Source organism: Gorilla gorilla, chromosome 2 (assembly GCF_029281585.2).
Source record: "Gorilla gorilla gorilla isolate KB3781 chromosome 2, NHGRI_mGorGor1-v2.1_pri, whole genome shotgun sequence".
Taxonomy (NCBI): Eukaryota; Metazoa; Chordata; class Mammalia; order Primates; family Hominidae; genus Gorilla; species Gorilla gorilla.
Window position 1 is genome coordinate 182856555 of NC_086017.1, and position 26190 is coordinate 182882744.

The 26190-nt window shown below is 40.9% G+C and overlaps 1 protein-coding gene across 1 annotated transcript in view; it reads right to left on the reverse strand.

Annotated features, from left to right (window-relative positions):
- PLD1 (phospholipase D1) overlaps window positions 1-26190 on the reverse strand; it is a 209754-nt gene that overhangs the window by 171069 nt on the left and 12495 nt on the right. The gene's annotated exons all lie outside the window — the stretch shown is intronic.

The window sequence follows — 26190 nt, forward strand, 5'->3', positions numbered from 1 at the left end:
GATTTGTATTTTGTTTAAATGAGACTTATTTCAACACAATGACCAAGGTTTTTGAACTTTAATTATTGTTTCTCCTAAACCATAAGATTGGACCAAATATGCCAGGCAAAGCTTGATTCACCTGTTGCCAAACTGATTTACATGAATTACTGGTAAAATTCAAGTTACTCAAAACCTGTGAAATATAAGCCATTAGCTCAACAAATTCACCCATGAGAATCCTGGAGACTATTTTAGATCTAGTACACACCTTGCCCACCCCTCTACCCACTCCCAGGTCAGGGCTCAAGAGGATCTCATGGGGTCACTTTAGAATGAGGGGGCAAGATAATTTCTTTTCTCAGGGAGAAAAGAAAACGAGCCTCAAGACCTGTGGCTGATGACTTTAAAAGGAGCTAGTACCCCACCTGCTGGCAAAACCAAGCGAAGGCTGGATGAGCTGAACAAACCTCAGGGGAAATGTTATTACTTTGATGTTGGAAGAAAAACAGGGAAGGATCAGCTATGCGAGCACATTAATGTCACATTCAGTATGTCGTTAAATATTATTAAATTTTTCCCCACAATAGTGATATATTTCTAGAGGATATAAAAATGCTCATGCAAAAAAAGTAGATTCAAAACCATCTATTTTACATGGATCTGGTTTGCAAACATATATGATGATTTGCATGCCCAAGGAAATCCTCTGATAAATAATATTGATCTCTCCTCTGCAGAAAGAGCTTCAAAAAATACTCCTGGGAGACAAACACAATCTTTGAAATGGAAGAAATATGAATAAATCCCCAACTCAGCTAGATAAACTACTGGTGGGGCTGTGTCTCCATCAGTGTGTATGTCTGTATTCCCAGAATTTCTCTTATCTTTCAGTAAAAATGTATTTCCTTTTGCCACATATAAATTAATTCTTCTAAAATGAATATCTGATATTAACCTTAATGAAGATGAAGAAAAGTTAAGTGGTGGGCACCAAATTACACTACATTCTTTAATAAAACCCCGCAAAAATAAGAGTATAGCAGGATATGACTTTTAAATGAGCCCAAGCTGTACTGCTAAAACTAAAATGAGGCCAGGTGCAGTGGCTCATGCCTGTAAGCCCAGCACCTTGGGAGGCCGAGGCGGGTGGATCACGAGTCAGGAGCTCCAGATCAGCCTGACCAACATGGTGAAACCCCATCTAAACCCCGTCTCTACTAAAAATACAAAAATTAGCCGGGCGTGGAGGAGTGCACCTATAATCCCAGCTACTCAGGAGGCTGAGGCAGGAGAATCGCTTGAACCCGGGAGGCGGAGGTTGCAGTGAGCCGACTTCGTGCCATTGCAGTCCAGCCTGGGCAACAGAGCGAGACTCCGTCTCAAAAAAAAAACAAAACAAACAAACTAAAATGAATAAGGATAGCTATTATACAAGCTCTTCCGATGAGCCAAGCTTGGTTCTAAAGTGCTTTATAAGTACCAACTCATTTAAACATTACCACTCTATTATTATACCAGTTTTTTGTTTGTTTGTTTGTTTGTTTGTTTGTTTGTTTGTTTTTTGAGACGGAGTCTCGCTCTTTCACCCAGGCCGGACTGCAGTGGCGCTGTCTCGGCTCACTGCAACCTCCGCCTCCCGGGTTCATGCCATTCTTCTGCCTCAGACTCCCGAGTAGCTGGGACTACAGGCGCCCGCCACCGCACCCAGCTAATTTTTTGTACTTTTAGTAGAGACGGGGTTTCACCGTGTTAGCCAGGATGGTCTCGATCTCCTGACCTCATGATCCGCCCGCCTCGGCCTCCCAAAGTGCTGGGATTACAGGCGTGAGCCACCGCGCCCGGCTATTATACCAGTTTTACAGATGATAAAACTGAGGCATCCAAAGGCTAGTAAGTACACTGCCAAGATCACACAGTTAGAGACAGAGCTGGGATTAGAACCCAGGTCGGTGCTCCTAGCCATGTACTTTAAAAACTCTTTCTTCCTGAGTGCGTACCACTTAAACCCTGCCAGGCCCTGGTCAAATGCAAGGGCGGGGGAGACAGTGGATAAGGCCTGCACTGTGAACAGTCCTCATAAAGGCTTTCCAGAGAAGTGGCCACAGAACTGAGACCTGGAGGTGACATGGAAGGGAAAGGGTCCCCAGGGAGAGGGCACTCACTCAGTCTGCCAAGGCAAAGGGTAAATGGGGTGGGGGACATTGGAGGGACTGCCTGCAGGGACCTTAGTAAGGCTGAGGGACCAGCAGAAGAAAATGCTGTGAGGAAGGCAGAGTCCTCTTATGTCACATCATGGAGCAAAGAGGCATCACCAACGGATGCTAAACCGGAAAGTGTCCAGATCTGCATGTTGGAAAGGTAAGTAGGAGGAATGAGGCCTTTTTGGGTGAGTAGAAATTTAGACATTCCAGGTAAAGGCAAGCACAGGCCAGTGCTGTAAGACATACAAGTTTATACTTTCATAAACTGTATCAAGGAGGCTTGTGCCGTAACCCCCGCAGCAGCATGCGCACTGGCTCCCTTGTCAAGCCAGCTCGGGGCTGGAGCCACGTGGTGGTTACTAATGCCATTCACAGAGTTAGGGACAAGGAGGAAGGGCAGGCTGGTGGGAGGAGGGTGGGGAGATGCTCAAGCCAAGGAGTTCACTGAGGGAGGCTGGGTTTGAGGTCCTCTGAGCCGTTCAGGGAGGATATCCAGCAGGCCCCAGGAGATGCAGGCCAGGTGCTCCAGTCCTTTGCCTAGACAGCAGAGGTGCACATTTAGGAGTCACTGACACTGAAGGAGCAGCTGCAGCTGGGGGACAGTGGGACACAGAGTTTGTCCCTTGAAAATGTACAGCATGAGAAGAAAGAGTGAAATTTAAGGCAAGGCTAAGGGTGTCAGACAGAATTCAGGCTGTTGATAAAAATTTTTATTTTTATTTTTACTAACTTCTAACTAAAATTATCATTTCCTTCTGTAACTTGTCATCAAAGATATTTTCTTTGACGTCAAAGATATTTTCTTAGACATCAAGGATTTTTCATATCACATTAGTTATTGCAATATCTCAAAGTATCATTTCCACTCATCGCTATTTCAAAATTACAGTAGTTATTAGACCTGCCACTAGATGCTGGTAAGTAATGCATTTTAATAAAGGACATGTATTACAATATGACATATTTACTTCTTTGCATATTGATAACTTTATGTCAGTATAATTGGTTTCCTTTGTAATCCTATGCATTTTAATTTTATGTGTTTAATTTTACAGAATAAATATTCTGTAGAGTGGTTCATTAGCTTAATTAGAATGTCAAAGAGGCCCCCATGGCACAAGTAAAAGTAAAGAACATCTGATTTAAAGGGGGAAAGAGCCCAGCGCAGTGGCTCACATCTGTGATCCCAGCACTTTGGGAGGCTGAGAGGGGCGGATCACCTGAGGTCAGGGGTTCAAGACCAGCCTGGCCGACATGGTGAAACCCCGTCTCTACTAAAAATACAAAAATTAGCCGGGTGTGGTGGCACATATCTGTAATCCCAGCTACTCAGGAGGCTGAGGCAGGACAATTGCTTGAACCCAGGAGGCAGAGGTTGCAGTGAGCAGAGACTATGCCACTGCACTCCAGCCTGGATGACAGAGAGACACTCTGTCTCAAAATAAGTAAATTTAAAAAATTAATTAATTAATTAAAATAAAAGGGGAAAGAAAAGCCACAGGAAAACACTTAAAAATAGCTTTGCGAAAAGGGGGACCCTAGTATGAGATGCAGCCAGCTTTCAAAGCTAGGATGCAAACGCAGGACTTCTGACTTTGTGTTCTTTCTACCACGTGACTCCACACCCTAAAATAATAAAAACAGTAACCCCTTCATTTGTGTAAACAAAGGGCTTTCACATGTATTAGCTTGTTAGTTCATCACATCGATTCAGAGTAGGAAAAGGCAGGAACCCAAACCTGCCTTGAACCTCAGCAGAAGCTGCCATCTAAGAAGACACTCCTTCCTGGGCCTCAGCACTGCGCCAGTGCTGCAGCGGACGGTGGTACCTGTCACCCCACTCTATGGAGCTGTAGTCATGGGCACAGAAGAGTAAGATGAAGAGTCCCTCCCTCATACCACACTAGCTAGAACCTGATCGCAAGAGGTGGGCACAGTGGGTGCCCACCCAAATGATGAGTTGCACTTCTCTCCAGGCTTCTATTTACAGGTAAGGCTAAGAATTTGTTTCCTTGCTCAAAGCTCTTTTATTTAGTTCTGATTGGTGATCCAGAGTGAATTACAAGATTTGCAGTATTTCAGCTCTTTAATATGCCATTGGCTCTAACCAAGACAGAAGACTTTACTTAAGCAATTGGTTTGAAATTAGATGGACGAGCTGAAACAATGGGCTCTCTGTTCTTTCCTCTCTGTGCCCACCAACTGGCATTCATTATTTAATCTGTGACGTGTGTTGCCAGGGCTGCGGTAATGACAACGGCGCCTATTGTCTTCACATCCCTTCCCTATTCTGTAACATCTGTCATGGCTCCTGTCTATATTTCATTTTATTTTGTTTTATTTTGCTTCTTTTACTTTTACAAGGTTATTCTTAATTACTACAAATTGCTCTGAAATCTATTCTAACCCTGCAAAGTGTAGCATCATTTTGTAACTTGGCAATAACAATAAACTGAAGGCGCGTGTGATAGCACCCTTTTAAATTACTGTAATTTTACATAAAACTGTATAATTTCAAACAAATTTTATCTCAAGGTTAACTAGATAACCTCTCTTTTTAAATAACCTGATCAGTTCACAGACGACTTTGGCCCCTTCTCATATAATACATGACTTCCTTTTACACAATAATGAGAATGTGGGTTTATATAACTAATCTGACACAATACAGTAACTTCTGCTTAAAAAAAAAAAGCTGAACATTTCTTAATATGCAGTTAAAATGTAAATTACTATGTTCATGGATGGATCTTTAATTTCCAAGTTTCTCTATTATTTTCTTTCTTTTTTAAATAAGGAGCCAGAGTGAAAATTGTCACTTGTCTTGTAATCAGTCACCTAAAAACTAGAGTGAAAATTGTTGTGTGTGAAGAGAGTTCAAAATTGGTTTCTACGTCCCAGGAACCGGAGAGCTGGTCTTCCTACTGCTGTCTGTCTCAGGACACAGCACACCCATCCGCTGTAGGAAGGGCAGAGGTTTCGCTTAGAGCTGCTTGCCCTGTAAGGGAAGAGGGGACTCAACCTGGCAGGAACAAGCCCTTGATGATTTACCTTCTTTCCTAATTGCCCAGAGGCATTTCCTTCCTTGCTTACCCAATCTAAGGAAGGGTTTCCTGTTGCCCTAGCAGTTCCTTTAATCTGAAGCCATTTTCTCTAGTTCCTACCCTGTTTTTTGTGTTGCTCTCAATCTGCTTTCTCACAAGGCCTCACTTTCCAGCCAAATTGGTTTATTCTGTTTTTCAAATTACCTAGTTCTTCCTTCCTTTTGAGTTTGTACCACTGTCCCAACTGTGGCAATGCCCTTCCCCCTCCTCGACAGTAAAGGAGTCAAATCCTCCCCAGCATTTCAAGGGGCAGCCCAAACCCATGTCCCCTACAAAGCATTTTCAGGTCACCCTGCTTTAAAAAAAAAACAAAATTGCTCAACAACTACAGCAATCATCATCAGCAGCAGCAAATCCATTAGGCAACAAATTATGCCTTGAGACTTTCTATTTTATCTGGATGGGTTATTTAAATAGTGATGGCATTTAACTTTTCATGCATTTATAACTACTTCCTCCAACTTAGTAATCAGTAACTACATATTACAAGTTATACCTCTGAAATCAACCATTGTAAAAAGCATATAGCAAAAATTCTACCTTACATTGCATTCATATATGTATTTGTTGCTTACAAGATATTTAAATTATTGATGTTACTTAATGATAATTACAAAATAATAGCCAACACTATTGCCATAATATCTTACTAGACTCAATATCTTATTTGACATTCACATCTGCCATATGAATTAGATACAATTATTTTCCTCATTTTTCAGGTGATGAAAATGGGGCCAGAAAGCTTAAATTTCCCAAGGTCAGGCATTCAACACGTACTTATTGAGCACCTACTATGCGACAGGCATTGTTTTCAGCATTAGTGATGAAAGCAGAAAACTTCTATCTTTAGGGAGTTTATATTCTATTAGGGAAGACAGACTATCAAAAATTTAAACAAATATATATAAAGCCAGATAATACTAAGTGTTGTTAAGAAAACTAAAGCAGAGTAAGGGACTGGAGAGAGATGGCATCTGGAGAGAGATGGCATAAGTGGCGAGGTAGCACACTCCTTAGATAAGATGGTCAGAAGAGGCCTCTCTGGGGAGATGACACTTGAGCAGAGACCTGAACGAAGTGAGGTGACAGGCTCTGTAATCATCTGGGAAAAGGGCCCAGGCAGAAGAAACGGAAACTGCAAAGGCCCAGAGGCCAATACAAACTTGGCGTGTTCAAGAACAACAAAAAGGCCAGTGTAGTCAGTGCTGTGAAAGAAAGGGCAACAGTAGAGGGTGTAGTGAGAGAAGAAACTAGGGAGTCCAGTTATGTATGGCTTTGTAAACCATTGCACAGTTTCATTTATGTTTTTCCTTAAATATAATGAAAAGGCCCTGAAAGGTTTTAATCAAGAAAGTGAAACACTGTGCCATTTGAAAAGATTACACAAGTTGGGTAGGTAAAGAAAAGACTAAAAGGGGCTGGGCATTGTGGCTCACACCTGTAATCCCAGCACTTTGGGAGGCCGAGGTGGGTGGATCACTTGAGGTCAGGAGTTCAAGACCAGCCTGGCCAACATGGTGAAACCCCCTTCTCTACTTAAAATACAAAAATTAGCTGGGTATGGTGGCGGGTGCCTGTAATCCCAGCTACTCAGGAGGCTGAGGCAGGAGAATCGCTTGAACCCAGGAGGCAGAAGTTGCAGTGAGCCGAGATCGTGCTGAGATCGAGCCACTGCACTCCAGCCTGGGGGACAGAGCAAGACTCTGTCTCAATGAAAAATAAAAATAAAAAAAGAATAGACTGAGAGAAGGCAGACTACTTAGGAGAATATTGCAGTAGTCCAGGTGGGAGATGAAGAGAAGTAGTCAGATCTAGGATCTACTGTGAAGATAGGGCCAAGAAGATTTTCTGATGTGGGTCGTGATGCAGAGTGTAAAAGAAAGAGAGGTGTCAAGGAAGACTCTAAGACTCATATGAGTAACAGGGAGAAAAGTCTAATTATTCAGCTGGGGAACATTGTAGGTGATGGGGTCTGGGGAGAAGCAGTAAGTTTTTGGGGCAAATCAGGAGTGCCATTTTGGGTAGGTTAAGTTTTAGAGACCTTTTAGATACCCAAACGAAGAGAAGTAGGACGCTGGATACCGAAGTTTGAGGCTTGGATACATAAGTCCGAGATTCAGGCCTGGGGTTTGGATATGTAAGTCTGAGATTCAGGCCTGGGGTTTGGATATGTAACTCTGAGATTCAGGACTGGGGTTTGGATATGTAAGTCTGAGTTTCAGGCCTGGGGTTTGGATAAGTAAGTCTGAGATTCAGGCCTGGGGTTTGGATACATAAGTCTGAGATTAGGACTGGAGTTTGGATACATAAGTCTAACATTCAGGACTGGGGTTTGGATATGTAAGTCTGGAGATTCAGGACTGGAATTTACATACGTAAGTCTGAGATTCAGGACTGGGGTTTGTATACGTAAGTCTGAGATTCAGGACTGGGGTTTGTATACATAAGTCTGAGATTCAGGACTGGGGTTTGGAGACGTAAGTCTGAGATTCAGGACTGGGGTTTGGAGACGTAAGTCTGAGATTCAGGCCTGGGGTTTGGATATGTAAGTCTGAGATTCAGGCCTGGGGTTTGGATATGTAAGTCTGAGATTCAGGACTGGGATTTGGATACATAAGTCTGAGATTAGGACTGGAGTTTGGATACATAAGTCTAACATTCAGGACTGGGGTTTGGATATGTAAGTCTGGAAATTCAGGACTGGAATCTGTATACATAAGTCTGAGATTCAGGACTGGGGTTTGTATACATAAGTCTGAGATTCAGGACTGGGGTTAGGATATGTAAGTCTGAGATTCAGGACGGGGGTTTATATACATAAGTCGGAGATTCAGGACTGGGGTTTATATACATAAGTCTGAGATTCAGGAATGGGGTTTGGATATGTAAGTCTGAGATTCAGGACTGGGGTTTAGATATTAATCTGAGGATAGGGGCTTGCATACATAAGTCTGAGATTCAGAACTGGGGTTTGGATACATAAATCTGAGATTCAGGAATGGGGTTTGGATACGTAAGTCTGAGGACTGGGGTTTGGATACCTAAGTCTGAGATTCAGGCCTGGGGTTTGGATATGTAAGTCTGAGGACTGGGGTTTGGAGACCTAAGTCTGAGATTAGGACTGGGATTTGGATCCATAAGTCTAACATTCAGGACTGGGATTTGGATACATAAGTCTGAGATTCAGGACTTGGAAGTCAGGTGGCTTTAAACGTGGTAGTTAACTTTAAGTAACATATTTTCACCACAGACTGACTGAGGGTGAATAAAGGAGGCATGTCTGAGGACTGACACTCAGGACTCTCCAACATTTAAATACCAGGAAGAAGAGATGGGTCCAGTAAAGGGGGCCAAAAAAAAAAATTGCCAATGGGGCAGTAGGAAACCCAGGAGAGTGTGGTGAGAAAGACAGAAGCCAGGTGAAAAGAATGCGTCAATGATAGAGACATCAATTATGTCAAAGGAGCTGAGAGATGAAGAAAGAGGAAGATTGAGAACTGACCACTGGATACAGAAACATGGAGGTCACTGATGTCCTAACGAGTGGGCTCAGGAGAAATTTATGCAAAAGCCTAAAAAGTGGGCTCAAATGAGAATGTGACTACAGGGCATTGCTGAGAGAAATTAAAGACCTACATAAGTGGATATACCGTGTTCACGGATTAAAAGACCAAATATTGTTAAATTTTCTGTTCTCCACAAACTGATCTATAGATCCAACACAATACCAATTATAATCTCATCAAGCTTTTTTGTACAAATTGATAATCTCTTTCTAAAATGTGTATAGAAATTCAAAGGATTTAGAATACCCAGAGCAACCATAAAAAAAATAAAACTAAAGTTGGAGGACTTAACACTACCTGACTTCAAGACATCGTAGTAAGTCTATAGTAACCAGGACAGTGTGGTACTAGTACAGGATCAACAAATAGATCAATAAGACAGGATAGAGAGCTCAGAAATAGACGCACACTTACATGGTCACTCGATTTTCATGAAGGTAAGAGAAAAATCCAACAGAGAAAAAAAATGACTTATTAACAAATGATGGTAAAAAAAAAAACTAAATATCTATATAGCAAAAATAAATAAATCTCAATCATGACCTCACACCACACTCAAAAATTGAGATGGATCATAGACATAAATGTAAAAACTAAAATTATAAAGCTTTTAGATATGGCTTAGAAAGCAATCAACATAAAAAGAAAAAAAAAACAGACTTAGCCAAAGTTCAAAATTTCTGTTCATCTAAAGGCATCATTTAAAAAATAAATAAGAAAGCCACAGCCTGGAATAAAATATGTGCAAATCATATATCTGACAAAGAACTAATATTTTATAATACATAATGCCTACAATTCGATAAAAGTGAGCAAAAGATTTGACTGGACATCCACAAAGGAAGACAGACTCGTGATCACTAAGCATATGAAAAAGTGCTCCATGTTAATATTCACCAGGGAAATTTAAGAAAAACGCAATGAGGTACTGCTACATCCCCACCAGAACAAGTAAACATTAAAAAGACCGTCAAACCCAAATGCTGGCAAGGATACAGAGACAGCACAACTCTCATTCACCATGGGTCACAGTGTAAAACTACAACCAGCTTAGAAAAAAGTCTAGCCGTTGTTTATAAAACTAAATATGCACCTATCCTATGACCCAGTTATTTCATTCCAAAGTATTTATCCAAGAGAAAAGAAAACACAGCCACAAAAAAAGACTCCATTCACCATAGTCAAAATCTGGAAGCAACTCAGGCATCCACCCGTAGAAAAATGAATAAACAACCTGTTGTATCATCAAACAATGGAATGATACTCAGCAGCTCAGAAAGGAATGGATTCACTCAGAAAGGAATGAATGACTGATACACATGATATGAATACATCTCAGAAACATTACGCTGAGTGAAAGAAGCCTTACATAAGAGTACATACATTGTATGATTCAATTTTGTTAATCTTCTAGAAAGGCAAAAATAACATATTGTGGGAAAAAAATCAAAACAGTGGTTGCCTCTGGCAGAGCATAAGAGGGTGGTCTGGGGACTAACTGGGAAGCAACATGAGGGAACTTTCTGTGGCGATGGTCATGTTCTGTACCTTGAAAAGGGTTTGGATTGCAGAGGTGGTACATGCATTTTTCAGAACTCTGAATGGTACACTAAAGATTTGAGCATTTCAGTGTATATAAATTTTACTTCAAAAGAGAACTATAAACAAATAGGGAAGCAAATTAATCATATGTACACTGAAATGTTTAGGAGTGAGTGTACTGATGCCTGCAACTTACTTTAAAATGTATCCAAAACATAAATTGAATTGATGAAAGGATAAAGGGATAGATGGGTGACAAGACGTATGTTCAAGCAATAAAGCAAACTATTGATTGTAGAATCTAGGTGGTGGCTTATGGGTGTTCACCTTAACATTCTTTCAACTTTCCTGCATGTTTGAAATGTTTATAAGATGTTGTTAGAAGAGAATGTGGGGTAAGGAATTGGAGACAGTGAGAACTGACAACTTATCAGAGTTTTGCTTTAAAGAGGAACAAAGATATGAGGCAAATCTGGAGGGAGATGAAGAATTAAGAGGAGGTATTTGTAAAGAAGGAAGACATTATGGAATGTTTGAATAAGAATGATCCTGTAAAAAGAGGAACTTTAATGAAGCTAGTGGGCAGAAACTATGGAAGCAGAGTTCTGAACAGGCAAGAGCAACAGATGGGGTCCACTGGGGTGCAATGGATGTCAACCAGGAGGATGCACATTTGTCCATGGTAAAGAGCAGGGGATGGGGGACAGATGATGGATGGATGCAAGAGAATATGGGAGCTGGGAAACTGCTTCTAGTTTCCCAGTGATATAAGCAGTAAGATCCATGGCTGAAAGAGAGAGTCTGGGAAGGGATGTTAGGGGTTTGAGGAAAGAAACAAAGGTGTGAAATAGTCACCCGGGAGAGTGAGTTTACTAGGGAAGTAGGGTTGCCAGAGAGGGCTGAGTATCAGTGGAGGCAGGGGTGGAGGGTGGCGTGATTAATTTAATGGCATCAGAGTGTTGTGTGTGTTTTCCAGGAATGCTCCGTTGTTTGGAAGAAAGTGTAGAGTTATGCCTGAATAACTGTGATTTTAACCAGGGTTGTGTTTTGCAGGAGACTAGGATAGAAAGAGGAGAGAGGCAGGTAGAGTAACCACAACAGTGGACCAAGCAGATAAGGTGAGTAAAGTGGAAAGTTAGACTACACAGGGCATTAATGGAAAGTAAAAAGGTGGCAGAGTCAAAGGAGTGGATGTAAAAGTGTTGATCTGAGGATATTAGAAGACAGAGCATAAAAGTTTGCAGATGGTAGAGCTGGGATTTAAATCTAAATGTTTGACTCCTGTTTTTTTTTTATTTTATTGATTGAGATAGGGTTTGTTTGTTTGTTTGCCTGTTTATTTGTTTGTTTATTGAGACAGGGTCTTGCTCTGTCACCAAGGCTGGAGTACAGTAGTGCAATCATGGTTCACTACAACCTCTGCCTCTCAGGCTCTAGTGATTTTCCCACCTCATCCTCCCGAGTAGCTGGGACTACAGGCATGCACCGTCACACTCGACTAATTTTTGTAGTAATGTTTTTGTAGAGATGCAGTCTCCCTATGTTGCCCAGGCTGGTTTCAAATTCCTGGCTCAAGTGATCTGCCTGCCTTAGGCTACCAAAGTGCTGAGATTACAGGTGTGAGCCACTGCGCCCAGCCCACCCTCTTAACTGTAACACTCTCCAGCATTTTCAGGACTCTTGTCCTATACTCTCTGTGTCTGGATAATATGTGTACCCATTTGGTCTTTTCAAGACCCAGGGGTATTATTTGACTTCATATTCTTAAAAATAACTTCTATGGAAGTGATTTTCTTTCATAGAATGGGAAATATAAGACACATAAAGAGCTGGTGTAATTTTTGAACACTTCAACAAATTGGCCATCAGAGAAAAATGTATCCTCCTGTCTCAGCTCAACTCTTTGTGTCTTATAGTTCTCACTCCTAAAAAGCACATGTTGCTCCTTGGAACAAAACAAATACCACATTTGGAGGATTTGAAGAAACTAGTGTCAAAGTAATTATTTCAACAGAATTTATTTTAAAAACATGTAAGCACTAAGTCACCTCATTCTCAGAAGGAAAAAAAAAAAGACAGTAGCACGTGTTCAGGCATTCAGAATTTTAGAGGGACCACTAATTGTGTATTTAAGAAACCATTTGAATAACATTTAAGTACCCAGGAAAAAAAGTCCAGATTCCCTAGCCTGACCTTCCACTATTAAAGTCCAGTTTCTTATCATTCCCCTGCACACATGCCATGTCCCAGGCAAATGAATTAGCCCCATTCTTCCCAAAGAATGTCTCATCTCTGAGCTTTTCCTCTTGCTGTTCCCTCCCCTGGATCACCACCACTGCAACCTGCCCAATCTTTCCATAGACATCCTATTTTTCTTCAAGCTCCAGCTCAAACACAGGCTCCAAGCCAGACAGTGACCACACTCCTCTAGAACCACCAAAGCTTTTTACCTGCCACACATAAGGCATCTATCACTTTGTATCTGGTATCATAGCTACCTATAGATAGCAAATATCTATAGAAACTCCCCCCTTAGAGAGAATCATCTAATATTTGAATCTGGATCTCCATATTTACCATTGTAGTGGACACCTCACATAGTGCCCGGCATATTATAGTCAATTAACAGCTAATAACATACAAATACATATTTTAGACGGAATCATAAGGAAAAGTTAAATACAGTGTTAGGTGCACCTATTTTAAGCTCGGCATTCTGTCTCTGAAGTACAGAGTACTACAGGAATACTACAGTAACTCCTGTACAGATCCAGATTTTATTGTTGTGGGATACTGCCAAAGTATCCTTTGAAATGTTTACTCCAATTTAAACGCTTGTCATGAGGTTGGAAGAGAGCCTAGACCTCAACAATTTATGTTTATGTCTTACCTCTATTCTGTTCTCTATTCCGACCGAATACGGTATGAGTTACAAAAGTGAGCCACATATGTAATTTTAAATTTTCTAGTAGCCACATCAAAAGTACAATGAAATAGGTGAAAATAATTTAATGAGTTTATTTAACCTAATTTACCAAAATACTGTGTCATGTCAAAATGTGATCCACACAAAAATTATTAATGAGATATTTTACATTTCTTGTGTACTAGGAAATCCAGTGTCTATTTTTTTTTTTTTTTTTGAGAGGGAGTCTTGCTCCGATGCCCAGGCTGGAGTGCACTGGCGTGATCTCAGCTCATGGCAACCTCCGACTCCCTGGTTCAAGCGATTCTCCTCCCTCAGCCTCCCGAGTAGCTCGCATTACAGGCACGTGCCACCACGGCAAGCTAATTTTTGTATTTTTAGTAGAGACGGGGTTTCACCATGTTGTTCAAGCTGGTCTTGAACTCCTGACCTCATGATCTGCCCGCCTTGGCCTCCCAAAGTGCTGGGATTATAGGCGTGAGCCACCGCGCCCAGCCTCCAGTGTCTATTTTACACTTAGAGCACATTTGAACTTGGACTGGCCACATTTCAATTCTCAAATAACCACGTGTGGCTAGGGGACAATATACTGGACAGTACAGGTCTAGAACGTCCCTGTGGGCAGAGGCTGCTTCTTTCAGCCCTGTACTCTCTACAGTGATTTACCCATTCAATGAGATTAAATGCAACAAGCATGTAAAAACCAAAGTGTTAAAGCACTAAACAGTGCTTACCACACAGGAGGGGTTCAATAACTGCCAGCTTCCTTTCCTTCACATGCAGTAGGCCCTCAATATATGTTTCTTGGGTTGACTTTCCAAACTGGAAACAGTATTATAGGATTAAAGCCATCAGGCTCCCTTTATTCTGCTCAGCAGAATAAAGCAATCTTGTCACCTTAATGTAGGTTCGTGGCACATTTTCCTGGCAGAAGAATAATTACCCACCAATAAACTTTTCCAACTATTTGGAAATAGCAATTTCTCAGAATAAATAAACTATTATCCTGCTCTTCATCAATCCCAGTGAATCTGATTTTAAGCAAACCTGTAGGATTCATTTATCCCTGGCTGAACTAATAAAAGTGAATTTCTGAGTCCAGGAAGATAAAGAAAAGATCCAGTAAGATTGTGTTTCTAAACCAAGGAGCAGCCACCCTCAAGTCCATCTGGAAATGGCTGGTAAGACTGATTCTGCATTATAGAATCCTGTCTGCCCAGAGTCAGAGAGAAATGCAGCAATCGAGCTGTCTAAGCAGATACTTGGATATCCAAAGTATTAGAATTATTCTCATCTCAAAGAATTAGACAGAATAAAGAATTAGGAACACTAGAATATTTTTATCATAATTGAATACTGTTTGAGGACTCAAAGAGCATTTCAGAATTTCTTTTGCTCAAAGCAACATTACTGTTCGGGATGGCACCATAAAATTTGTAATTTAAACTTCCATGTCAGTTGAGCTTCTGTGTCGTTTAATTACTTACTCAAAATACAAATCAACATTTAAAGAAATATATTTTATATATAATAAATATCACAAAATATCTCATCTGACAAAACTGCAACTAGAATAGGTAACATGGGAATTTCCTTATGAATTCTTATCTCTTATGCAAACATTCTAGCCAATCAAATAGATCTTTCAATACATGCAGTGCCTCCGTAGTGATGCCTCATGCTAACTAACTCCCTTCATTGGTAAGTTATCACTGCTTTAAACCTTCAGTCTCTGTCCATCCATTTCCTGTTAAATTCCTCCTAGATTCACTCAATTCATCCAGCCAGCCATTCATTAAACAAATATTACTGAGTTCATATCTACAGCAGAGTGCTAGGCACCCAGCACACAACAGAGAGTCAACCAAACATGGTCCCTGCCCTGGAAAGCTTACAGTTGAATTCTCTTGCCAATCAATGCCCATTCTGCTTGTCCACCTCTGGGCCCCTCTGTCTCTCAGGCTACATGCCTGTGCTGAAGTACCAACTAACAGGTACCTGACCAGGGTTTTACTGAGTCTGTATGGTACATTAGGTATCTGTAGGGCATGGTCATCTCTGTACAACACAGGCCTACTTTCTGGATTTGTTATGTTGGAATAGATTATCTACCCTGAGTACTTTCCCTTATTTTTGTGATCAAATTACTTTCTCTTGGCAATGCCTTCTTTTTTTTTCATTAAGTACCTGGGTGCCCCCAAGTGGATGATGGTTCTGTCACATTGCAAGAGCTGGTTGTACAAAATGCAGCATCCAAGAACTTCATGACCATATTATCAACCTAGGAGAAAATGTTATGGATTTGTGCACCAAGAAAGGAATCTAAAATACATTTGCATATTTTATAACTCATTTGAATGTCATCATTCCCAGAAAATAAAATTCAGGCCATTTTTCCCTTGTTAATATTCATGGTATGGTGTGGTATGTGTATGTGTGTTGGGGGCATGGTACAAACAAGGAAGGTTGATACAAGTTAAAGAACAGCCACCTTCTATGGAGCAGCAAGCATATTATCCCTGAATTCTCATTTAGGAAAAGAAAATACTTTTTCCCTGGTAATTTAATGAAATTTAGATATTACTAGAACCAACTTGGTTTTTAAAAAAAAAAAAAATTAGAAAAATATTTTATAAGAAAAAAAAAATTGTATGATTGTCAGCCTCAAGAAAAAAATTCAGCCGGGTGCAGCAGTGGCTCATGCCTATACTCCCAGCACTTTGGGAGGCCGAGGCTGGTGGATCACCTGAGATCAGGAGTTTGAGACCAGCCTGGCCAACATGGTGAAACCCCGTTTCTACTAAAATACAAAAATTAGCTGGGCATGGTGGTACACGCCTGTAATCCCAGCTGCTCCAGAGAATCACTTGAGCCCGGGAGGTTGAGGTTGCCGTGAGCTGAGATCGCGTCATTGCACTCCAGCCTTGTGACAAGAGCAAAAATCCATCTCAAAAAAATAATAATAATAAATTAACTTTTGTGTTTGTGAGTGCATCTGCACTTTTTTTTTTTTTTTTTTTTTTTTGTAAAGACTGAAAGGAGGATTTCTGGGCTGGTAAACTGATGAGATGAATGACAGAGTGAGAAACAGGCTTATCAGTTTACCAACTGCTGAAAAAACCAAGCCAGGTTCACAAGGTAACAACAATACAGAGGTGATAGAAATAAATTTTTCCTTAATGCATGGGATTCCTGGATTACTCGTATACCTGCATTCATTCAGTTAGTGCTTCAATAAACCAAGCAGTTTGCCTCTGGTTTTCTAATATCCCGTCTCTCTATTAGCTTCCCAAATAAAAACTCAAGCCAAGAGACAATATAACAACAAATAAAACAAGATAACAAACTTTTATTACACATTTGTTGAATTGTTCTAAAAACTTTTCATGTTTCCTGAACACTCATCCAGGAAAGTACTGTCAAGATGATGACGAAACTCAGTTTATTCCTGGACAAAAGAGCTTTGACACATCTGCTTGTGGTTATCTACGTTCATAAAAACACATCACTGTCATCAAAGGCTTAAGACAAAGAAAGGCATTTATTAAGTTCTGTCTATATATAGTACTTCAACTGCCAACTCTGGTAATTTGTTTGAGCTTAGATTCTCTGCTGTCATGAGAGGAGTTGGTTTGCATCTGTTAATGAGACTGTTTATTTGAATTGTATTCCTTTACTCCAATATGTATTGCATAACTACCCTGTGCTATGCACTCTGCTAGGCACTGAGAATTCGAGGATGAATAAAACAGACATTGTCCTCAAAAAGGTGGCAAACTCATGGAGGAGGCAGTCTACATGGCCCAGCCAAAAGTCTACTGTGCACAAACAAAGCTGTGCAAACACAGAGGGGAACAGAAGTAATTCAGCATGCTAAGAAAATGGTGGTCAGGGCCGACTCCACCAATGCACAGGATGTTTCTATCTACAGGCAGACAAGGGAGGAAGGGCATCCTATTCAAAGAGCTCCAAAGGAGAAAAGCACATGGCACGTTCTGGAACCGAAAAGCCCTGCAGAGGGCGTGGGACGGAGATGGATGTATGTACATTGCAAGGCTGGAAATAAAGTTGAAAAAATGCATGGCAGCCACATACAGAAGGGTCTTGAATGACACTCTAAGGAGTTTCAGATCCACTCTTGGGTGATGGGAAGTTCATGGAGGGATTTAAGCTGTAGAATAATGTAATCTAATTTATGCTTCAGAAAGATGGCTCTGTAAAACTAGGTACACGAAGTCAGCAGTATTCCTCAGATAAGAGCCCCTTTGGGCAGTGGCCAGAGTGGGAATATCTGTATACAAAAGACAAAAAAAAAGGTACAAATGAGAAAAAAATATTTGTGCTATTAAAAACTTGGACATCTTTCCATTCATTTTAAAAGCAAATTTTAAGTGCTACTAACTTTGATGAGTTCACAATGGCTGATGACCCTCAAATTCTTCACTTACTCTTCACTGTCTATGACAGAGGAGAATAAAGCAGAAAACAAAACAAAACAAAATGCATTAATACCAGTTCCTGATTTTAGCCGATAATGGTAGCATCACTCACTTGCTGCCAGATATCAGAATGAAGAAATACTAACTGCTGTTTTTACCTATGTCTCTCTCTTCATGACTACTAAATAATAGTATGTGATGTGGCTGGGCTGAACCACATTGCCCAGAATTCCCCTTCTTGTAGGCTTCCACTTAGGGTCAAAGGATATTCTCTCCTAAGAGGTGGGGAAAAGAAAGGAGGCAGCAACCATTTTGTAGCATGCATGTACACACATGCCTTTACCTAGTTATTCAATCAAATACTAATCTACTGCTGCTGTGAAGGGATTTTGCAGATGTAAGGTATGTAATCAGTTGATTTTAGTTAGTCGAAAGGGAGATTATCCTGAGTAGAACTGATGTAATCAGCTGAAAGTCCTTTAAAAGAGGGCTTAGGCCCTCCCTGGATTCAGAGACTCCAAGCTTCAGCTCCACTCACAGGGATCCAGCCTGCTCATCGTCTACCTGCCTGACTGGTTGCCCTGTGGATTTCAAGCTTGTTTAGCCAGTCCCACAATTGAGGAAGCCAATTCCTTGTAATAAATCCCTTAATGCATGTAACCTACTAAGTCTGCATCTCTGGTAAACCCTGACTGATTCATGATGTTACGGTTATTACTGTTGTGAGGACACAGAGGAAGACCTCTTGGCATGGAATCACCCAGAAAGACACTAAAGAATCTCACTCTTGTACTAGCTCTCTCCCAATCTCTTGCAATAATGGCCAGGAGAAGAGAAGACTGTGAGTTAATTTTTCAAAAAATGAGATTTATGATAATTTAGAGATGCACAGTGAGGTGTGGCTATGTTACTAAGCTCTGGCCAATGAGATGTAATTGGGAGTATTGGAATTATGAGACAGGGCCTGCAAAGGGAGTTAGCATGCTCCTCTTCCTCTATTCTCTGTCTGTAATGTAAATATGATGTTGAGAGCCCCAGCAGCCATCTCAGACAGGGGCCACATCCTGGAGGTGGCAGATTGGAGAGCTCTAGAGACTGATGACTTCTAGAGCCATCATGCCAGCTCTCAACGGACTACTTCTGGACTGTTTATACATGAGAAATAAAGCCACTACCTGGGGGCTCTGATACTTGTAGTGAAACACAATTCCTAACAGATATAAGAATTGTTTTCTTTAGTCTTTCTATTCCCTTAGCAGTAGACTTCTACATCTAAGTTGCTGCATTATCAGGAATAGCTGTATTTAATTTCACTGCTATGTACATAGGACACATTAAGTGTTTAAGAGGATTAGAGGAGACAGCCACAGTAAAAGCTTTTTCATATTTCTCCATGTTTCTGTGTTTCGGCAAAAGAATATGAGAACTTTTCATAGTCTGCAACAAATGCCTTCACAAAGCCACAAACTTTAACTCCCATGGAATAGAATTTCATATGGCAAGCCCGTGGTTACATCCAAATCCACTTATTCAACAGATTTGTGCAGTAAAAAAACCTCACACTAGCCTATCTCTTTAGATAGGCTCTGTCTTTTCGTGTTGGAGTCATCTAATTTTCCCCAGACCAACAACCCTTGCACATGTCTGGGGTATATTTTTTTGCTGAATGCAAACCACATGGTCATTTCAAAGCCTATAATTCAGTTCAGGAGCACTGGGCTTTCTGGATGCTCGTGAACATAACCATCAAGAGTGACACACATTTCTGGCAGTCACCTTGCCAGCTCCAGCTCTATTGTGTCTCTATATCACAGTGAAAAACTGCCTGACACACTAGGCAGCTGACATGTGTAGGGAAAAAAATATCAGGCCTATGACCAAGGGGAAAATGAAGTGATTAATATGGAAAACACAACAAGAAACATCAAACAGGAAAAAGCTGACACTTCCTATTCCTTTAGCTTCAAGTAAATGTGTTTTCTCCTCACACTGACTGTAAAAGGCTGGATCGAAGTATTGACATGATATAAACGTGTCAGATGTCTTCCTCACCTGGGGCCATTCATGATACTGAAGAGTCTTTCACTCCTTTTTTTTTTGTTTTAGAGGGAGGGAGGTGAGGTTAACGTAATCATAACCCTGAAAAGATAAACTTGGGAAACTATAAGCATAAACACAATGGGCCGAAGTGTTCCCAGTGTGAGTCACCACTGTTGTGCCCCAGCTCCTTTGTTCCTGCCATTTCCTTCCTTTCAGAGTTCCCGAACATTCCTCTCTGTCTGGCCTGGCTCCCTTTCCCAACACCATCCCTTAAACACTGGTGTTCTTCGGGCTTCTGAACTCAACCTAGTCTACCTGTAGACTGTGTCTCCTCATTCTATGTCCTCACAGGGAGGTGAGTCTCATAGATACTCATTCATACCCACGGCTTTACTACTCCCAATGCCACCATTCCTTTCTTCTCTTTCTCCTGAAGGCCCAGTGCCTACTGAACTGTCCTACCAGTACCTATTTCATCAAGTCCCAAACTGAACATAGTCATGCTTTTCTACCTTGCATCTCAATTCCATCCTCTTTCCCTGTCTCACAGCCCAGCCACATATGCACCCTGTACCTCCGTTATTGGCCCCATCATGCACCCAGGGGCCAGTTCCATCCTCTTATCTATTGCACCTTATTTCATATACTAAGAGTAGTGGGGGCTGGGTGGCCCCAAATGAGATTCTTATATTCTGGGAAAGCAGATGGATCAGGGGCCCCTGGCCATCCATCAGGCATTCAGTACCACACCAGCTGATCTGCAAGGTGAGAAGGGGGCCCTCAGACACGAAGGTCTCTCTGAGCAAACCAGGGGACAAACCAGGAGAAGGAAGAGGGCCTGTTTCCCTGCCCAGCCCCAGACTGGCTGAGGCTGATGGAGCAAGCAGCTGCAGGAAGAAGTGGAGAGGATTGTCTTTCCCCCTGCCTGTGTGAGTCACAGAGAAACACAGTAAATTTAGGCTCCTGGTGACAAAGGGAGTCAAGGACATTTCTGCAGGGCACATACCAGGTTCCAGCATCTTTCTAGAGCCCCACCCCCCCGCCCCCCAGATTTGCAAACTTGAAAAAAACAAGTCCTGGCATGTGACTCCTTTTGGCATAAATCCTCTTCAGGAGGACACCAGCTATGGCTGAGGTGGAGACTCACCCACAAAGCCCTTTGGCCCATGGTCATCAACAAGGAAGCCAAAGTGGAAGACTCCCCAAGGAAGTGGGGCTCTCAAAACACATGTGAGACAATGCCAAGATACCACCAGTAATACCTGAAGGAGACTTGCATTGAAGGTCCTACGGATCCATGTGGGAACACAAACCAGTGAAATTTGCGTGATCTCCACTGACTAGACATCATTTGAACCCTCATGCTGGCAGGGTCTGAAGACATTTCGTAATCTGTCTCCCACTTTTGATCCCTACTGTAGCTCCCGTACAAAACATTTCTACAGATTGCTACCAAGGTAATCTTCTAAAATTATAACTCCAGTGGTATTCTGGGCTGGCTCATATAGGCTCCTGAGAGCAGACTGGGAAATTTTCATCAAGATTGGGAAATTTTCAGCAATTTTGTGAGTCAGTTGTTAAACACATAAATCATTTAAAATTAAAATATTAAAAATTAAAGTTATTAAAAATTAAATTATATAAACTTACAATAAATTATATTAAAGCAAAAGTTCTCCATTTATCACTTCTTTATTACTTTTCTATATTTTAATAATGTCTATTGTCTTGAGGTTACTTATGCCTATTTTATCTGTAGTGCAGTCCCCCCTTATCTGTGGTTTCATGTAACTAAAATTTCAGTTACCTGCAGTCAACCATGGTCCAAAAATATTATATCGCTACTTTTGCACTTTGTAGCCATTATTAAGTAAAATACAGTTACTTGAACATAAGCCCTATGACACTGATAAAACCACTGTTAATCTGATCACAGAGATGGCCACCGAGTGACTGGCAATGCTGGCAGGATGGAATGGAGGAGTGCAAGATTTCATCACACTACTCAGAATGGTGCACAATTTATAACATGAATTGTTTATTTCTGGCGTTTTCCATTTATGTCACACTGCCTAGGTCATTCGCCTCACTTCATCTTCACACAGGCATTTTATCATCTCACATCATCACAAGAAGGGGCTGGGAGTGGTGGCTCACGCCTATAATTGCAGCATTTTCGGAGGCCGAGGCGGGTGGATAACCTGAGATCACGAGTTTGAGACCAGCCTGGCCAACATGGCAAAACCCCGACTCTACTAAAAATATAAAAATTAGCTGGGCGTGGTGGCACACGCCTATAATCCCAGCTACTCAGGAGGCTGAGGAAGGAGAATCGCTTGAACATGGGAGGTGGAGGTTGCGGTGAGCCGAGATCGTGCCACTGCACTCCAGCCTACACGAGGGGAGCAAGAATCCATTTCAAAAAAAAAAAAAAAAGAAGAGTACTGTACAATAAGATATTTTGAGAGAGAGAGAAAAAGAGAGATCACATTCACATAATTTTTATTATAGTATATCATTATAACTCTTCTATTTTGTTATTAGTTATTGTTAATCTCATACTGTACCTAATTTATATATTACATTTTATCATAGGTATGTATGTATAGGGAAAAAAATCATAGTGTGTATAGGGTTCAGTACTATTTGAGGTGTCAGGCATCCATTGGGGGTCTTGGGGCATATCCCCCTTGGATGAGGGGAGACTACTGGATGTGAAAAGACTACATAATGTTGTGTTGTGCTTCTACTGTGCATCTTTTCCCAATTCACCATAACTTGATACTGGCCATGATGAGGGTAGTTTCATACTGAAATTGACAAACACTATAATCACATCGTTTCTGTTTTGCTAATTGTCTAGGCCTTAGGAGGTGATAGAGAAAATGTTAATAAAATGCCCGGTGCTTGTAGTAGTTACATGGTGAATAAGACAAAAAACTGAGGAAATATTCCTCTGGTATTAAAAAAAAAAGTACTGGCCAATTCATAAAGAAGATGTTCCCTGAACAAGTAAAGTTTTGGGATACACCTTTGCTGCTTCACTTTCAAATTACACAATAATATAAAAAGAAAATATCAATATGTTCTTTCATCAATCGTAACCATGACTAGGCTATGGATACAAGAGTTCAAAAAAAACCAACAGAAATCTGTCTAAATCAATTAGCTATATAGATTTAATGATAAAGAGTATTTTATTACTACTTGTAATTGTGTGCAACACATCTTTTGTATCAGTACAATTTATAATAGACATATGTGCATGCACATTTTCTGGAGAGCCGGTTGTTAAACACTTACAAGCACACCATTATATCATTCTGATTAGGTGTTCCTTTGTTTAAAATCTCTCAATAGCTCCCTTCATTGGCCTCCTTTTACGGACTACTTCAAATCCTCTCACACTTGCTTCTTATTCCTGCATTGCCATCGCAACCAGTTCCATGAAGAATTTAACCGGCTTCACGCAAGTGCAAACTGACAGGCCCACTCACCCCTAGACTCCTCTGTTGCTGTTTCATGTGTCGACCATGGGAACCTGGCAGTCATACATGTGCAATCCAGAAGCGGGGCCGCCTTTATTCAATGGGAGACAAGAAACATGGATAAAAGCTTCTCCCTTTTTTTCTCTACATAAACTGTGCTGAGTGCATTTCATAAAACTTCTCAGATAATCTCTTGGAATAACGCAACCAGCTGCCTATAGCAATGACACTCCAATAATGCTTCCTTGTATTACCATTGCCTCCTTCCCTAGATGACTGTCTCTTGTCTTTTACCCCTGCTCCCTGGATGCCATTCCCAATTAAACCACCTGGCACAAATCTCTGCACAAGACACCACCTATCATCATAGGGTGGGTCCAGGCTCCTTATCTTAGGAGAAATGGCCCTCTGAAACAAGGCCTCCACCTGCCATTCCTGCTTAATTTCCTAGCACGTCACACCCAGTCACAAAGAACACACATACTCTTACCCATTTCTTGTGTTTTACTCATGCTGTTCCCTCTGCTTAGAATTCTTCCCAAAAGGGTGTTCAGAGAGTTCTAAAACTTTGTAATTTAGTACAACCTCAATATTACAAAGGAGAAAATTGAGGCCCAGAATGGAAAGGTCTGGCCCGAGGTTTTCAATAGTTAATTTAGATAGAGCTAAACACTGTGCTACTTTTTATGGGCTTCTGCTTCTAGTCCCTAAAGTGTCCATGAATATCTCTATTCTAGTTTTGAGAGTCTACTGAATTAAATGTGTTTCCTCTTTCTACTTCCTAGGATATATGGACTTCCATTTCCCTTTAAACTATTACTCTTTACTGTCTGAGACATTGGTCTCTCCCAAAAGAACAGATAGTAATTTACTCTTACCCAATGATTCAATCCAGTTCCTCAAACATTTGCTGTCCACTTTTTATAAGTATTTACAATGAGTGCAGTGAAGAAGATGAAAATGAGTAAGAAATGTCCCTTGCCCAAAAGGATTTTATGACCCAGTGGGAAAGACAGAGTTGTGTATAAATATCTCTATATATCGTGTGATTATTATGACATAAGAAACAGCCAAAGAGATGTTTAAATTACCTGCTGTACTTGTTTAAAATATATACATAGAGCACATATCAAAAAAAGGTTGATATTCATAGTTTATAAAATGGGAGGAAGAGTAAGTCAACATACTAAGAAAACCATAGCAAAATGAAGAGCTAAGAAAGAAGACTATTTGCAGATGTAACTATTTCAGAGCTAATGATTGTCATGGATCAACTAATCAACAAATATACGAATGCCTGTTATACACAAGCCATTAACTTTTTGTACTACTGTGTTCTACCATATTTCAGACAACCAAAAACCCTCAAACCCTTAATTACAATTACAAAGAAACCTTTAAGAGTATCTAGTCCACTCCTCTCCTGAAGAAACCAAGGCCCAGGAGGTTCTTTTTCTTATCCATTATTTCTTCTGAGAGATCCAGCCACCACCAACACTCTTCACCAACGATTCAGACTTTGAATCCTCACTCTCCCTTGACTCTTCCCTTTCTCTCATTTTCAGGAACCAATCAACTACCAAATCTGTGGTTTCTGCTACATATGCATCACATGACTGTATCCCTCCCACCTTCATGCTCTTCTTCAGCCTATCCTTGCTTCTGGATGGGGCTGCCTCAATAATTCCTGATTCTCCCAAAATCACTCTTTCTCTTCCTGCACCATCCGTCGCAATGCCAGAGCTGCCCTTCTTAAGCATAGCTCTGATCATGCTTTTCCTTTGCTGCCAAACTCCAAAAACCTAGAACATGTTAGTTTAACTTTCCAGCCCTCTCATTCTTAATTCCACCTGTTCATGGTTGTTCCTCCCCTCACGCCACCCTTACTCTCCACCTGTGCTAGGCTATACTCCCACTCCCATATACATTCTGCACTCTCCCTCCCAACAGCAGAGTGTCATCTCCAAAATGCCCTACCTGCCAAGGCTTTGAGATCCTGCTTAACCTTTCTGCTTCCATATGGCTTCCCCGATCTGTAGTTGTTCACTCATCTATTGCCCCACTTCTCCACACCCTGTTTCCCATTGCATGTTACTTGTACTTATTTCACAGCATTTAATCTTTGAATTGTGTTTACTGATGTGTCAGCTAAACCATTAGATCAGTGATTCTCAAATTGTAGTCCCCAAACCAGCAGCATCAGCATTATCTCGGAGCTTGTTAGAAATGCAAATTCTCTGCCCAGCCCAGACCTACTGAATCAGAAATCCTAGGGTGAGGCCCAGCGCTCTGTGTTCTCCTGAGCCCTCCAGGGATTCTGGTGCACAGTAGAGTGTGAGAACCGCTGCACTAGACCATGAATCCCCAGAGGGCAGTTGCTCCCAGGATAACTTCAGAGGCAAACTTAGAAGGTTGTCTTTAAAAAAAAAAAAATACTATAGCATATTATGGACATTTTTCTTCTGAATACATATTTTTAAGTAAGCAGCTTTTGACCAAAATATATGCAAATATCCTAATAATACGAAAAAAGCTGGCGTGTATTAATGTGAATGAAGTTTTCAAATTTCTCACTTGTTTATTTTGGGCCTCTTATTTAAAACTGACTGAAGTTGGCTAAATTCTTTGAGGGTTTAATTTTTTTTTCCCTCAATCTTTAGAATTTTTTAGAGGCTTATTACTCCCTAAGTGCCATTTTTCCTTGTAAGTTTCACGATGGCTGTCATGTGAGGATAATTTTCAAACTCATTTTCCATTTTTCTATGACTCATCTGTGAAACAATAGATAACAGTTAAGTGTCACTGACCCTTAAAATGTGAAACCTAAAGAAATGTTAAAGGGAAGGAAAAAATTCTCAGGCCACTGAATCCAGGTAACACCGCTACTTAAGTAAGATTG